Raw genomic sequence first — 16,249 nt, 5'->3', positions numbered from 1 at the left:
CGCCGCTGCGCGCAGCCACCTGCGAGCAGGAGTGCTGGCAGCCGAAGCCGCCGTGGGCGGGCGTGCGTGCTGGACGCCGCCGCAGCCGCGTGCTGGCCCCGTTGCCGTCGCGTGCGGGCGGGCATGTGACTTAGCAGCCACAGCCGTCGCGTGCTGGAGCATGGGCGGGCGGGCATACGAGCTGGCCGCTGCAACTGTCGCGCGCGGGAGCGCGGGCGTGCGGGCTGGCGCAGCCGCGTGTTGGCCTCTCGTGCGGGCGGGCACGAGCTGGCACAACAGTAGCGCGGGAGTGCGGGCGGGCTGACCGGCGCAGCCGCGTGCGGGTCGTCATTGCGGGCGGGCATGCGAGCTGGTCCCGCAGCCGTCGCGAGCGGGAGCGCGGGCGTGCGGACTGGCGCCGTTGCGTTACGTAAGTGCGTGCATCGGGGCATGCGAGCTGGCCTCCGCAGCCGTCCCGTGCGGGAGTGCAGGTGGGTGGGCTGTCCGTCGCGTGCGTGGTGGCTGCCCGGCTACCGCCCAAGCTAGCCATGGCGTGTGTTACATCTGTGTGGCTGGCTGGCTGGTGGCTACAGCGGCTGCTCCCGTTTGTTCCTGCCTGGTGCTCTAATAGTGTCGCACACAACGTGTTTGTTGAAATGATTAAAATTAGGGAGGATGATTTGAGGTGTGTGGATGTACAGATCAACAAAGGAGGGACTAAAGCGACCGGGCGCGTTCGCGAGCATTTAGGGGGCCATATTAGCCAGTTGCGGCTGTACATGCTCTTAGTTCTCTATCCGTTCCTTTTCAGTTTGCATATAAATTTTGTCAGAAGTTAAAGTATATATCTAATTTGATCAAACTTATGGAAAAAGTATCAAAACTGGCAATATCAAATCAATATCATTAGGTTCGTCATGGAATGTAGTTTCATATGGTACGCACTAGGAAAACGGGGGGCAACCCTAGCAGCCTTCCCTCTGCTCGCCGCCGCTGGAGTTCGCCGACGGGCAAAGCCCAGTCGACAGCGGCGGTAGGGAGGCCTCCTCTCCTCTTCACATGTTGGTGGGCGGCGCGAGATGTCTGCTCCTTCTGGGGGCGCTGCGGCGCCATCGGCGGGAGCTCGGCGTGGAGGGCTTCGTGGTGTCGGCGAGGGCCCGTGCCTGTGCTAGCGGCACCGGCATCGTCCAGGATCAAGATCTGACGTGCGTTTGGGCGTCGGGTAGCGCGGGGGCGGGCTGCTACCTGGTGGGTCGTGGCTATGGCCGAGGACCCACAAGTAGAAAAAGGGTCAAACATGAAGCACATTAGTGCCGGTTTGTATTTGAGCCGGCACATTAGTGCCGGTTCCAACGGCTAGCCGGGCTGTTTGCAAGAACATTCGCATGATGGCGTCCGAAAGGAGCAGATCTCAAAGACAGGAATGGGTACGCTTGTCAGAACACTATTCATAATTTTTACACCATTATCGATATCTAGTCACACAACTAATACACATGCATATTGATCTCCTTCTTAACAGTTCACAGATGAAGGAAATATGCCCTAGAGGCAATAATAACGTTATTATTTATTTCCTTATATCATGATAAAAGTTTATTATTCATGCTAGAATTGTATTAACCGGAAACATAATACATGTGTGAATACATAGACAAACAGAGTGTCACTAGTATACCTCTACTTGACTAGCTCGTTAATCAAAGATGGTTATGTTTCCTGACCATGGACAAAGAGTTGTTATTTGATTAACGGGATCACATCATTAGTTGAATGATCTGATTGACATGACCCATTCCATTAGCTTAGCATCCGATCGTTTAGTATGTTGCTATTGCTTTCTTCATGACTTATACATGTTCCTATGACTATGAGATTATGTAACTCCCGTGTGCCGGAGGAACACTTTGTGTGCTACCAAACGTCACAACGTAACTGGGTGATTATAAAGGTGCTCTACAGGTGTCTCCAAAGGTACATGTTGGGTTGACGTATTTCGAGATTAGGATTTGTCACTCCGATCATCGGAGAGGTATCTCTGGGCCCTCTCAGTAATGCACATCACTTAAGCCTTGCAAGCATTGCAACTAATGAGTTAGTTGCGGGATGATGTATTACGGAACGAGTAAAGAGACTTGCCGTTAACGAGATTGAACTAGGTATTGGATACCGACGATCGAATCTCGGGCAAGTAACATACCGATAACAAAGGGAACAACGTATGTTGTTATGCGGTCTGACCGATAAAGATCTTCGTAGAATATGTAGGAGCCAATATGGGCATCCAGGCCCCGCTATTGGTTATTGATCGGAGACATGTCTCGGTCATGTCTACATTGTTCTCGAACCCGTAGGGTCCGCACGCTTAAGGTTTCGATGGCAGTTATATTATGAGTTTATACGTTTTGATGTACCGAAGGTTGTTCAGAGTCCCGGATGTGATCACGGACATGACGAGGAGTCTCGAAATGGTCGAGACATAAAGATTGATATACTGGAAGCCTATGTTTGGATATCGGAAGTGTTCCGGGTGAAATCGGGATTTTACCGAAGTACCGGGAGGTTACCGGAACCCGGGAGCTATATGGGCCTTAGTGGGCCTTAGTGGAAAAGAGAAGAGGCAGCCTGAGATGGGCCGCGCGCCCCTCCCCTCCCTTGGTCCGAATAGGACAAGGAGAGGGGGCCGGCCCCCCTTTCTCTTTTCCCCCCTCCGCGAATCCTATTCCAACTAGGATTGGGGGGGATAGGGCAAGTGCCTTCTAGTTGAGTCCCGAGCCAGGCGAGTCGTTTTCTCTCGGCAAGTCGTTTTCTCTCCCCGACGGCGATAGCCTAGGGTTTCGACATACTCCGGCGCCGCGGCCGGATCTTACCTTCTTTTCCCCGATCGAATCTGCTGGTGATCCCCTGGACTCGGGCTGATCAAGGGAGGCCCCTCGTGACCTTACCCGGCCTTGGTTCTAGTGGTTTTTCCGGCAGATCGATCTAGGGTTTTTGTTGGCGGCGACTAGACTGCTCGGTTCATGGCGTCGGGATCAAGCTCGCAGGGGCGGCATGGCAAGGAGACGACGGAGGAGCTGCTAGCCAGGTTGAATTTGCAGGAGGAGGAAGATGATGAGTTCGTGTGGGAGGAGGAGTTGCCGGATCTGGGGGCGCCGGCGAAGTGGCTAGCCATAGCCAGGGTACACACTACAAGGACTTTTAGCCCTAATGCTCTTTATGGGGACATGCGTGCAGCCTGGAATCCAGCGAAAACGGTGGTCTGGAGGAAGGTGAAGGACAACTTGTTCACAGTGCAGTTTGGTTGTCTAGGGGATTGGAATAAGGCCATGCTAGAGGGGCCATGGCTTTTCAGAGACCAAGCAGTGATTTTGGTGGAGTATGATGGGTTCAAAAACCCTGATAGCATCAAGTTGGATAAGTTGGCAGTTTGGGCACAAATCCATCGTTTACCTGACAACTTTTTGATCGAGCCTGCAGTCAGGGGGATGGCATCGCGAATTGGCGAGGTGGAAGAAGTGCAACTCAAGCTACCGGCAGGTTTCTTTGGTGAATTTGTCCGGGTGAGGGTGAAAATCGATATCAACGCAAAAATTAAGAGGTTTGTCACTGGAAAGAAGGGGGATGAACGAGTTAGATATCAAGTAAAATACAAGAAATTACCTGTCTTTTGCTTTAACTGTGGTGAATGCGGGCATTGGCACGAGGAGTGTGGTGATGGTGTTCATGATGAGACAAAGTTTGAGTGGGGTGACTTTGTTCTGGCTGACAATATTCGCTTCAGGCAACCTGGCAGAGGTGGTTTCGGTAACCAGAGGGGACGAGGCGGCCCATGCAGGAGGAAGAGGTAGGGGGCGAGAGCAGTATAACCCCAATCAAAGTTGGCGCTTCAATACATATCAGAACGAACCTCGCAGGGAGGCGGGGAGGCAGGATGAAAAAGAGGACAATGCAATGACCACAGAAGTGTCGGGGCCAAGCGAGCCCAAGGGTATGATCGAGGAACCGACTGCTGCAACGCTGGGGGTAGTGGTGGCAAGTAACAAGAGGCAATCTTCGGACAAGAACCATCCAGAGACAGTTCAGTCGAGCGATGATGGAGAAGGGGACGTGGTCCCAGTGAGCTCTACAGCTCTTGTAATCTCTGGAAAGCCGGCCGGGGTTCCACCGATGCCGCCTGTATATGTGTCTCCAAGGAAAGAGGTGAAGCGACGGAAGAAAGATGTTGGCAATAAAGGAACCCTGTTTAAGGAGCTGTCTGATGCAGGGACACCGAGTATGGTGACAGATGGAGTGGAATGTGGCAAGGACCAGTATGATGGATCGGCGGGCTCCTCCAAGGAGTGCCGCCGGACGCAATGAGTTCATTCTGTTGGAACTGTCGCGGCGCGGGTAAAGCCGCGACAGTTCGTGAGCTTCGCGACTTTGCGAAGAAATTTACCCCTACCGTGTTGTGTATTGTTGAAACTCAAATAAAGGGTGCAGGTGTAGAAGCTTTAGCTAACACTTTGGGCTATGATAATGCCTATGCGATAGATAGTCAAGGAAGAAGTGGAGGAATAGGGATTTTTTGGAATAATACAATAAAGGTTGAGATCTTGGGTGATTCTGTTTATCATATTGATGCAAAGGTGGTAGAGGAAGGGAAAGACCCATGGAGGTTGACATGCGTGTATGGCGAGGCCCAGACACAACTGAGACACCAAACATGGGATCTCCTAAAGGGGTTAGCGTCTTTCAGCAACCTCCCTTGGCTGTGTTTGGGCGATTTTAACGAAGTTTTACGTCCGGATGAACATGAGGGAGCTGCTAATCGGAGTAATGCACAAATACAAGGTTTCCGGGATGCGGTTGACGTTTGCATGTTGATGGACTTGGGCTATCATGGCAGATTTTGGACCTTTGAGAAAAAAGTGACCGGGGGATCCTACACCCGCGTGAGGCTTGACAGAGGGATGGCCACAGCTGATTGGGCGGCTCTTTTCCCTATGGCCAAGGTTACAAACTTAACTTCGGCGTCCTCGGATCATGGACCAATACTCGTGCAGTTTGAAGAGGTTTTACCACGCCCTAAACTGAGCTTCCGGTACGAAGTGATGTGGGAGTCACATGAATCATGGCGTGACACTATCAGCTCAGGATGGAGCGAACTGCAAGCGGATCAAGGAGTTGAGGGGATTCGCAGAAAATTGGAGCTTCTGTCAAAGAACCTCTCGGCATGGGAGGATGCAACTTTTGGAAGTGTTAGGAAGGAGATCAAGAAGGCAAAAACGGAGCTAGAGAGGCTTCGGAGTGTTCCGTCTAGGACTGCTCCAAATCACCTTGAGCAAAAGTTGAATGAACGACTGGTTGAGCTCTATCATAGGGAGGAGTTAATGTGGAGACAAAGATCGCGCATAAAGTGGCTGACTGCGGGTGATCGCAACACAAAATGTTTTCACATGAGAGCAAATATGCGGCGTAGGAAGAATATGATTCGAGCCCTACACAATGCGTTGGGTATAAGAGTAGAGGACAAGGCTGAGATGAAACAACTTGTGACAGATTTCTATAAAACCTTGTACACGACGGAAGGTGTACAGGGGGTAGATGATGTATTACAACATGTGCCTCGGAAAGTGACACCAGAGATGAATGCTTCGCTTTGCGCTCCTTACACAAATGAGGAAGTAAAGCAGACCCTGTTTCAGATGTTTCCTACGAAGGCACCAGGGCCAGATGGTTTTCCTGCACACTTCTATCAGCGCCACTGGGACATTTGTGGGGATGAAGTAACTAAAGTGGTGCTTCGGATCGTCCGTGGAGAGGAGACTGCTGCAAGCATTAATGATACGGTATTCGTGTTGATACCCAAGGTACAAAATCCCACTCTCCTTACCCAGTTTAGGCCTATCAGCCTTTGCAATGTGATTTATAAAATAGCTTCTAAAGTGGTGTCGAATAGATTGAAGTTGATATTGCCAGATATTATCTCAAAGGAGCAATCAGCCTTTGTTCCCGGGAGGTTGATCACGGATAATATTATTTGTGCATATGAATGTTTGCACTTCATGAAGAGAAACAGATCCAAGACAAACAGTTTTTGTGCACTTAAGCTTGATATGATGAAGGCATATGACAGACTAGAGTGGCCTTATCTAAAGGCAATTATGGTTAAGCTTGGCTTTGCACCAGATTGGATCCATACAGTTATGAGCATGATCACTTCTGTTTCATTCTCGGTCTTGTTTAATGGAGAAAGATTAGAGAGCTTCTCACCTTCCAGGGGTATCAGGCAGGGAGATCCTATTTCCCCTTACTTATTCTTGATTGCAGCGGAGGGCCTTTCGTGCCTTTTAAAACACAGTTCTCAGTCATTAGTGCTCGGTGGCATAAAGGTGGCGCCCACGGCTCCGGTAGTGAACCACCTTTTGTTTGCAGATGACAGCCTGCTGCTTTTCAAGTCTAGTGTCCAGGGGGCAAATGAGGTTTCAAACCTACTTGATGCATATTGCTTGGCTTCGGGCCAAAGGGTAAACTATGATAAATCGTCCATATTTTTCAGTAAGGGATGCCCGGAGACCCTTAGGGTGGAGATAAAGAATATACTTAATGTGCAGAATGAGTCTTTGAGTGAAAAGTATTTGGGTCTGCCGACCGATGTTGGACAGTCCAAAAATGGCACCTTCAAATATGTACGAGACAGAGTTTGGGAAAGGATAAAGGGATGGATGGAGAAACTTTTATCAGTGGCAGGAAAGGAGGTTCTCATAAAATCTGTGGCTCAAGCTTTACCAGTGTTTTCGATGTCTTGCTTCAGATTACCTCGAGGCCTTTGTGGAAGCATTACGTCACTCATTCGTCAGTTTTGGTGGGGGAGCAAGAGAGGCAAGAGGAAACCATGTTGGGTAGCTTGGGATTTGATGACCCGACCGAAAAGTTTGGGAGGACTTGGCTTTCGGGATATAGAAATCTTCAACTTGGCACTTTTGTCTCGGCAAATTTGGAGATTATTGAATGATCCCTCCTCTCTTAGTGCACAAATCCTTAAAGCATCATATTTTCCACAATGTACAGTCCTTGAAGCTCAACTAGGTCCACATCCTTCTCAGGTGTGGCGATCTATACTTGATGGGAGAGATATTATCACCCAAGGAGCTATCCGGCGTATTGGTGATGGAACTACCACGAACATATGGCAACATAGTTGGATCCCAAGGGACGGAATGATGAAGCCGGTAGCCTCCTTAGTTGCTGACCCACCGCAACTGGTTTCTGATCTGATCGACCACACTAGAGCTGCGTGGCGAGAGGACTTGCTTAGACAGGTGTTCATACCCATTGATGTGGAGGCGATCTTGCAAATACCGCTCTGTACACGGCTTGTGGACGATTTCTGGGCGTGGAATGATGATCCAAGGGGGCGTTTTTCTGTACGGTCAGCTTATAAGATGATTGTCAAGATCAAGATTGGGCGCGAGGCATGGCTGGAGGAAAGGGAGGATCCTTCCAACTCTGAACATGAAATGAGGGGGTGGAACTCGCTATGGAACATGTCAGTGCCACCGAAACTGCGCTTTTTCACTTGGCGATTGGCGCAACACTCACTCCCTACGGGAGATGTCCTAAACCATCGTCATATGGCCACTACGAGTGCTTGCTCCCTATGTGGAGGGCAGGATAGCTGGCGGCATTCTTTGCTGGAGTGTAATGTGTCTAGGTGTGTGTGGGCACTTTCAGAAGCCGAGATGGTCGAGCACATGTGGGCAACCTCAGAACGTGACGCACGGCTGTGGCTCTTTGCCATGAATGACTCTCTTCCACCGGAGCAATTTCAGTTGATGATTGTTACTTTATGGGCGATTTGGAGTGCAGGACGAAAAGCTATACATGAGGATATATACCAGACTCCGTTTGCCACTGACAACTTCATCAAAGCTTACTTATCAGACATAGAGTTTTTGAAGAAGGAGGAAGCACATGGGATAGCAGTACCACGACACCGTACGTGGATTCCACCACCAACAGATTACTACAAACTCAATGTGGACGCGGCCGTGTCACGCCCAGGTACGTTTGGCGCAGTTGGTGTGGTTTGCAGGGATGAGAGAGGTTTGTTCATGGGAGCGTCAGCTCTCGTTTTCAGAGGACTGCACAACCCCCAGGTGCTAGAAGCACTAGCTGTTCGGGAGGCATTAGCACTTTCAGAAGATCTCTATATCAACCATTTACTTGGTGCCTCTGATTGCAAGGTGGTGGTAGATGCAATCAGACAGGGAAGCTCAGCGAAATTTGGAGCCATTGTCGAGGAAATCAAGGCTAGAGCAACTACCTTTATTTCATGTTCGTTTACTCATGAGTATAGGACCTCCAATACGGAGGCCCATAATCTCGCAAAGCATGCGTTATCTTTAGGGTTTGGCCGACACACTTGGCTAGGACAACCCGGCGATCTTCTTTTTGTACCTATGAACATTATGATTCAGTAATAAAGCTTTGTGAGATTCTCAAAAAAAAAACTAGGATTGGGGGGGGGGGGGATCCTAATCCCGGAGGGAGTAGGACTCCTCCTGGCGCGCCTCTCCTAGGCCGGCCGCACCCCCCCCCCTTGAACCTTTATATACGGAGGCAGGGGCACCCCAGAGGAACACAAGTTGATCCACGTGATCATATTCTTAGCCGTGTGCGGTGCCCCCTGCCACCATAGTCCTTGATAATATTGTAGCGATGCTTAGGCGAAGCCCTGCGATAGTAGTACATCAAGATCGTCACCACGCCGTCGTGCTGACAGAACTCTTCCCCGACACTTTGCTGGATCAGAGTCCGGGGATAGTCATCAAGCTGAACGTGTGCTAGAACTCGGAGGTGTCGTAGTTTCGGTGCTTGATCGGTCGGGCTGTGGAGACGTACGACTACATCAACCAAACGCTTCCGTTGTCGATCTACAAGGGTACGTAGATCACACTCTCCCCTCTCGTTGCTATGCATCACCATGATCTTGCGTGTGCGTAGGAAATTTTTTGAAATTACTACGTTCCCCAACAGTGGTATCAGAGCCTGGGTTTTATGTGTTGATGTTATACACACGAGTAGAACACAAATGAGTTGTGGGCGATATAAGTCATACTGCTTACCAGCATGTCATACTTTGGTTCGGCGGTATTGTTGGATGAAGCGGCCCGGACCGACATTACGCGTATGCTTACGCGAGACCGGTTCTCCCGACGTGCTTTGCACATAGGTGGCTTGCGGGTGACAGTTTCTCCAACTTTAGTTGAACTGAGTATGGCTACGCCCGGTCCTTGCGAAGGTTAAAACAGCACCAACTTGACAAACTATCGTTGTGGTTTTGATGCGTAGGTAAGATTGGTTCTTGCATAAGCCTGTAGCAACCACGTAAAACTTGCAACAACAAAGTAGAGGACGTCTAACTTGTTTTGCAGGGCATGTTGTGATGTGATATGGTCAAGACATGATGCTGAATTTTATTGTATGAGATGATCATGTTTTGTAACCGAGTTATCGGCAACTGGCAGGAGCCATATGGTTGTCGCTTTATTGTATGCAATGCAATCGCGCTGTAATGCTTTACTTTATCACTAAGCGGTAGCGATAGTCATGGAAGCATAAGATTGGCGAGACGACAACGATGCTACGATGAAGATCAAGGTGTCGCACCGGTGACAATGGTGATCATGACGGTGCTTCGGAGATGGAGATCACAGGCACAAGATGATGATGGCCATATCATATCACTTATATTGATTGCATGTGATGTTTATCTTTTATGCATCTTATCTTGCTTTGATTGATGGTAGCATTATAAGATGATCTCTCACTAAATTATCAAGAAGTGTTCTCCCTGAGTATGCACCGTTGCGAAAGTTCTTCGTGCTGAGACACCACGTGATAATCGGGTGTGATAGGCTCTACGTTCAAATACAACGGGTGCAAAACAGTTGCACACGCGGAATACTCAGGTTATACTTGACGAGCCAAGCATACACAGATACGGCCTCGGAACACAGAGACCGAAAGGTCGAGCGTGAATCATATAGTAGATATGATCAACATAGTGATGGTCACCAATGAAACTACTCCATCTCACGTGATGATCGGACATGGTTTAGTTGATTTGGATCACGTGATCACCTAGAGGATTAGAGGGATGTCTATCTAAGTGGGAGTTCTTTAAGTAATTTGATTAATTGAACTTAAATTTATCATGAACTTAGTACCTGATAGTATCTTGCTTATGTATGTTTGATTGTAGATAGATGGCCCGTGTTGTTGTTCCATTGAATTTTAATGCGTTCCTTGAGAAAGCAAAGTTGAAAGATGATGGTAGCAATTACACGGACTGGGTCCGTAACTTGAGGATTATCCTCATTGTTGCATAGAAGAATTACGTCCTGGAAGCACCGCTGGGTGCCAGGCCTGCTGCTGGAGCAACACCAGATGTTATGAACGTCTGGCAGAGCAAAGCTGATGACTACTCGATAGTTCAGTGTGTCATGCTTTACGGCTTAGAATCGGGACTTCAACGACGTTTTGAACGTCATGGAGCATATGAGATGTTCCAGGAGTTGAAGTTAATATTTCAAGCAAATGCCCGGATTGAGAGATATGAAGTCTCCAATAAGTTCTATAGCTGCAAGATGGAGGAGAACAGTTCTGTCAGTGAGCATATACTCAAAATGTCTGGGTATAATAATCACTTGATTCAGATGGGAGTTAATCTTCCAGATGATTGCGTCATTGACAGAATTCTCCAATCACTGCCACCAAGCTACAAGAGCTTCGTGATGAACTATAATATGCAAGGGATGAATAAGACTATTCCCGAGCTCTTCGCAATGCTGAAAGCTGTGGAGGTAGAAATCAAAAAGGAGCATCAAGTGTTGATGGTCAACAAGACCACTAGTTTCAAGAAAAAGGGCAAAGGGAAGAAGAAGGGGAACTTCAAGAAGAATAGCAAGCAAGTTGCTGCTCAAGAGAAGAAACCCAAGTCTGGACCTAAGCCTGAAACTAAGTGCTTCTACTGCAAGCAGACTGGTCACTGAAAGCGGAACTGCCCCAAGTATATGGCGGATAAGAAGGATGGCAAGGTGAAAAAAGGTATATGTGATATACATGTTATTGATGTGTACATTACTAATGCTCGCAGTAGCACCTGGGTATTTGATACTGGTTCTGTTGCTAATATTTGCAACTCGAAACAGGGACTACGGATTCAGCGAAGATTGGCTAAGGACGAGGTGACGATGCGCGTGGGAAACGGTTCCAAAGTCGATGTGATCGCGGTCGGCACGCTACCTCTACATCTACCTTCGGGATTAGTATTAGACCTAAATAATTGTTATTTGGTGCCAGTGTTGAGCATGAACATTATATCTGGATCTTGTTTAATGCGAGACGGTTATTCATTTAAATCAGAGAATAATGGTTGTTCTATTTATATGAGTAATATCCTTTATGGTCATGCACCCTTGAAGAATGGTCTATTCTTATTGAATCTCGATAGTAGTGACACACATATTCATAATGTTGAAGCCAAAAGATGCAGAGTTGATAATGATGGTGCAACTTATTTGTGGCATTGCCATTTAGGTCATATCAGTGTAAAGCGCATGAAGAAACTCCATACTGATCGACTTTTGGAACCACTTGATTATGAATCACTTGGTACTTGCGAACCGTGCCTCATGGGCAAGATGACTAAAACACTGTTCTCCGGTACTATGGAGAGAGCAATAGATTTGTTGGAAATCATACATACAGATGTATGTGGTCCGATGAATATTGAGGCTCGTGGCGGATATCGTTATTTTCTCACCTTCACAGATGACTTAAGCAGATATGGGTATATCTACTTAATGAAACATAAGTCTGAAACATTTGAAAAGTTCAAACAATTTCAGAGTGAAGTTGAAAATCATCGTAACAATAAAATAAAGTTTCTACGATCTTATCGTGGAGGAGAATATTTGAGTTACGAGTTTGGTGTACATGTGAAACAATGTGGAATAGTTTCGCAACTCACGCCACCCGGAACACCACAGCGTAATGGTGTATCTGAACGTCGTAATCGTACTCTACTAGATATGCTGCGATCTATGATGTCTCTTACTGATTTACCGCTATCGTTTTGAGGTTATGCTTTAGAGACGGTCGCATTCACGTTAAATAGGGCACCATCAAAATCCGTTGAGACGACGCCTTATGAACTATGGTTTGGCAAGAAACCAAAGTTGTCGTTTCTGAATGTTTGGGCTCCGATGCTTATGTGAAAAAGCTTCAACCTGATAAGCTCGAACCCAAATCGGAGAAATGTGTCTTCATAGGATATCCAAAGGAAACTATTGGATACACCTTCTATCACAGATCCGAAGGCAAGACTTTTGTTGCTAAATTCGGAAACTTTCTGGAGAAGGAGTTTCTCTCGAAAGATGTGAGTTGGAGAAAAGTAGAACTTGATGAGGTAACTGTACCTGATCCCTTATTGGAAAGTAGTACATCACAGAAAACTGTTTCTGCGACATCTACACCAATTAGTGGGGAAGCTGATGATAATGATCATGAAACTTCAGGACAAGATACTACTGAACCACGTAGATCAGCCAGAGTGAGATCCGCGCCAGAGTGGTATGGTAATCCTGTTCTGGAAATCATGCTGCTAGATCATGATGAACCTACAAACTATGAAGAAGCGATGGTGAGCCCAAATTCCGCAAAATGGCTTGAAGCCATGAAATCTGAGATGGGATCCATGTATGAGAACAAAGTATGGACTTTGGTTGACTTGCCCGATGATCGGCAAGCAATTGAGAATAAATGGATCTTCAAGAAGAAGACTGACGCTGACGGTAATATTACTGTCTACAAAGTTCGACTTGTCGCAAAAGGTTTTCGACAAGTTCAAGGGGTTGACTACGATGAGACCTTCTCACCCGTAGCGATGCTTAAGTCTGTCCGAATCATGTTAGCAATTGCCGCATTTTATGATTATGAAATTTGGCAGATGGATGTTAAAACTGCATTCCTGAATGGATTTCTGGAAGAAGAGTTGTATATGATGCAACCAGAAGGTTTTGTCGATCCAAAGGGATCTAACAAAGTGTGCAAGCTCCAGCGATCCATTTATGGACTGGTGCAAGCCTCTCGGAGTTGGAATAAACGCTTTGATAGTGTGATCAAAGCATTTGGTTTTATACAGACTTTCGGAGAAGCCTGTATTTACAAGAAAGTGAGTGGGAGCTCTGTAGCATTTCTGATATTATATGTGGATGACATATTGCTGATTGGAAATGATATCGAATTTCTGAATAGCATAAAGGGATACTTGAATAAGAGTTTTTCAATGAAAGACCTTGGTGAAGCTGCTTACATATTAGGCATAAAAATCTATAGAGATAGATCAAGATGCTTAATTGGACTTTCACAAAGCACATACCTTGACAAGATTTTGAAGAAGTTCAAAATGGATCAAGCAAAGAAAGGGTTCTTGCCTGTGTTACAAGGTGTGAAGTTGAGTCAGACTCAATGCCCGACCACTGCAGAAGATAGAGAGAAAATGAAAGATGTTCCCTATGCTTCAGCCATAGGCTCTATCATGTATGCGATGCTGTGTACCAGACCTGATGTGTGCCTTGCTATAAGTTTAGCAGGGAGGTACCAAAGTAATCCAGGAGTGGATCACTGGACAGCGGTCAAGAACATCCTGAAATACCTGAAAAGGACTAAGGATATGTTTCTCGTATATGGATGTGACAAAGAGCTCATTGTAAATGGTTACGTTGATGCAAGCTTTGACACTGATCCGGACGATTCTAAATCGCAAACTGGATACGTGTTTACATTAAACGGTGGAGCTGTCAGTTGGTGCAGTTCTAAACAAAGCGTCGTGGCGGGATCTACATGTGAAGCAGAGTACATAGCTGCTTCGGAAGCAGCAAACGAAGGAGTCTGGATGAAGGAGTTCATATCCGATCTAGGTGTCATACCTAGTGCATCGGGTCCAATGAAAATCTTTTGTGACAATACTGGTGCAATTGCCTTGGCAAAGGAATCCAGATTTCACAAGAGAACCAAACACATCAAGAGACGCTTCAATTCCATCCGGGATCTAGTCCAGGTGGAAGACATAGAGATTTGCAAGATACATACGCAGCTAAATGTAGCAGACCCATTGACTAAGCCTCTTCCACGAGCAAAACATGATCCGCACCAAAGCTCCATGGGTGTTAGAATCATTACTGTGTAATCCAGATTATTAACTCTAGTGCAAGTGGGAGACTGAAGGAAATATGCCCTAGAGGCAATAATAAAGTTATTATTTATTTCCTTATATCATGATAAAAGTTTATTATTCATGCTAGAATTGTATTAACCGGAAACATAATACATGTGTGAATACATAGACAAACAGAGTGTCACTAGTATACCTCTACTTGACTAGCTCGTTAATCAAAGATGGTTATGTTTCCTAACCATGGACAAAGAGTTGTTATTTGATTAACGGGATCACATCATTAGTTGAATGATCTGATTAACATGACCCATTCCATTAGCTTAGCACCCGATCGTTTAATATGTTGCTATTGCTTTCTTCATGACTTATACATGTTCCTATGACTATGAGATTATGTAACTCCCGTGTGCCGGAGGAACACTTTGTGTGCTACCAAACGTCACAACGTAACTGGGTGATTATAAAGGTGCTCTACAGGTGTCTCCAAAGGTACATGTTGGGTTGACGTATTTCGAGATTAGGATTTGTCACTCCGATCGTCGGAGAGGTATCTCTGGGCCCTCTCGGTAATGCACATCACTTAAGCCTTGCAAGCATTGCAACTAATGAGTTAGTTGTGGGATGATGTATTACGGAACAAGTAAAGAGACTTGCCGGTAACGAGATTGAACTAGGTATTGGATACTGACGATCGAATCTCGGGCAAGTAACATACCGATGACAAAGGGAACAACGTATGTTGTTATGCGGTCTGACCGATAAAGATCTTCGTAGAATATGTAGGAGCCAATATGGGCATCCAGGTCCCGCTATTGGTTATTGATCGGAGACATGTCTCGGTCATGTCTACATTGTTCTCGAACCCGTAGGGTCCGCACGCTTAAGGTTTCAATGACAGTTATATTATGAGTTTATACGTTTTGATGTATCGAAGGTTGTTCGGAGTCCCGGATGTGATCACGGACATGACGAGGAGTCTCGAAATGGTCGAGAATTGATATATTGGAAGCCTATGTTTGGATATAGGAAGTGTTTCGGGTGAAATCGGGATTTTACCGGACTACCGGGAGGTTACCGGAACCCCCCGGGAGCTATATGGGCCTTAGTGGGCCTTAGTGGAAAAGAGAAGAGGCAGCCTGAGATGGGCCACGCGCCCCTCCCCTCCCTTGGTCCGAATAGGACAAGGAGAGGGGGCCGGCCCCCCTTTCTCTTTTCCCCCCTCCGCGAATCCTATTCCAACTAGGATTGGGGGGGGGAATCCTACTCCCGGAGGGAGTAGGACTCCTCCTGCCGCGCCTCTCCTAGGCCGACCGCACCCCCCCCTTGAACCTTTATATACGGAGGCAGGGGCACCCCAGAGGAACACAAGTTGATCCACGTGATCATATTCTTAGCCGTGTGCGGCGCCCCCTGCCACCATAGTCCTCGATAATATTTTAGCGGTGCTTAGGCGAAGCCCTGCGATAGTAGTACATCAAGATCGTCACCACGCCGTCGTGCTGACGGAACTCTTTCCCGACACTTTGCTGGATCGGAGTCCGGGGATCGTCATCGAGCTGAACGTGTGCTAGAACTCGGAGGTGCCGTAGCTTCGGTGCTTGATCGGTCGGGCTGTGGAGATGTACGACTACATCAACCAAACGCTTCCGTTGTCGATCTACAAGGGTACGTAGATCACACTCTCCCCTCTCGTTGCTATGCATCACCATGATCTTGCGTGTGCGTAGGAATTTTTTTGAAATTACTACGTTCCCCAACAACAGAGGTGCGGTACAAGCTCCTAGAAACGGAGCGCGTAGAAGCACTTCAAGAGGAAATAGCGGGATTTTTGCTCGACTAGGTCATAAATCCGAAGGGAGAATACTATTACCCGCTACCGCCCCCATCGACCAGGTCATGAACCACTTCCAATTGTCATCGTGCTCCGAAGGCACCAATTAGGCTAATGCCACTGGCTCCGAAGGCAACATGCATATGTAAGAGAAATTGTATATAGCTATAATGTGTGTATGTGTGAATTAATATGGTGGTTTGTGAGACATT

The sequence above is a fragment of the Triticum dicoccoides genome, chromosome 3A (genome assembly GCF_002162155.2).
Source record: "Triticum dicoccoides isolate Atlit2015 ecotype Zavitan chromosome 3A, WEW_v2.0, whole genome shotgun sequence".
Classification (NCBI taxonomy): domain Eukaryota; kingdom Viridiplantae; phylum Streptophyta; class Magnoliopsida; order Poales; family Poaceae; genus Triticum; species Triticum dicoccoides.
This window is presented reverse-complemented; position numbering follows the sequence as displayed.